Source organism: Dasypus novemcinctus, chromosome 22 (assembly GCF_030445035.2).
Source record: "Dasypus novemcinctus isolate mDasNov1 chromosome 22, mDasNov1.1.hap2, whole genome shotgun sequence".
Classification (NCBI taxonomy): domain Eukaryota; kingdom Metazoa; phylum Chordata; class Mammalia; order Cingulata; family Dasypodidae; genus Dasypus; species Dasypus novemcinctus.
Window position 1 is genome coordinate 71,615,634 of NC_080694.1, and position 1,551 is coordinate 71,617,184.

The window sequence follows — 1,551 nt, forward strand, 5'->3', positions numbered from 1 at the left end:
AAGACATACACTGAGCAAATGGGCAGACACAAATTGTTAGACACAGAAACACAACTCATTGATGTTACTTATAATTTGTATTATTTTTATACTGTTTAGCTTAATTTGGATTCCAGAAATATATATTACTTATATAACTGCATATTTAACTTCAACAATTTGAGCAAATAGGCAGACATGAATAGTTTGACACAAAAACATAACTTTAGTTACTTAAAACTTCCATTTTTTTAACAAAATAAGTGTGACTGCAAAACATTTCAAAGTCTCCTGAAATTGTTCTTAATTTGCACTATGACTGTGCAGTTTTGCACAAGAATTTTGTTTCTTTACTAATGGCTTGTAACAAAAATGTCCCCAATGCTTTAGCACCATTTTCTTTCTTTCAGAATTTATATTTTACCTTGGATTGAGCAGAATTTTGAATAAGCAACAAGACTAATTCTATGTATATTTACTGAGGCTATTTGAAACCTCAGGGAGACAGACTGGCTTCTCTCATGAATTGCCACTCTTAGGAACACTGACAGTTAAGGCAGGAGACTTCATTTATTCCACCCAGTCCTTGGAGATAATAAAACTCCAGTTCTTGTTTAAACCCAAGGCCTAAGAATTCCACCAGGCAGCAATTTAGCTTACACTTGGATTCATGAGAGAAAGCAGGGTTACTAATACCAGTAGGACAGGAGATAGGGATGTCTCCAAGTTTGCCTTTCCCTGGACTATAGGTACAGAAGCTGTTTTAAAATAGCCATAGGTAAAGGCAACGATTGAGGCTAGCCTTGAAGTAACTATAAATGAAGGTAAGGTTACTTTAGAATTTACACTTACAAAAATAGTTTCAGGCTAAATTCACCCAGTTATTTCAGTTATTATCTTTCTGCTGTTTTATAATATAAATGCATCTATAAATGATCTTAACTCTTAGTTATGGTTTTTATTACTTTTTTTAACCTTAAGGTGAATTGGATACCTTTATTATTTAAGCTACAAGAATCTTATTATTAACAATTCTGTGAAGTCCTGCCTTTTCTTAGTGATGGAACAAATTCTCATCTGCAAGCTATGCATTTAATTCAACAGCAAGGGAGTATTGGTATTTAAAGATTCATTTTTAACTACCTTTTTATCTTTTTACCGTGAATTCTTAGATGCCAGTAACTTGCAAAAGCCAAACATAGATTTCAAAGTGACAATTCATTCCCTTTTTTTTCTTTTTCCTCTGCAGTCTCACAACCATGAAGTTCCCAGCCAGACCATTGAAAAGGCTATCAAGTGATTAGAGGTCTATTGTTTCAAGCGATAGTCTCCTTTCTTCAGACAAGTCTATAGTTCTGAAGCATTTCAAAGTATTTCTACAGTCTTACAGAGAGAGAGAGATTCAGAAAAGTAAAGAACCTGGGCAGAATGCAAATGTGTTTTGGCCTTTGACACCCTAGGGAGGGAACTTAACTGCATTTATTTTGATTCTGCTTTTCATCCCTTTCACCTCCCCCCTTCCAGGCACCCAGTACATGACAATCAAATAGGAATGTGGCTTATGAATAGAAG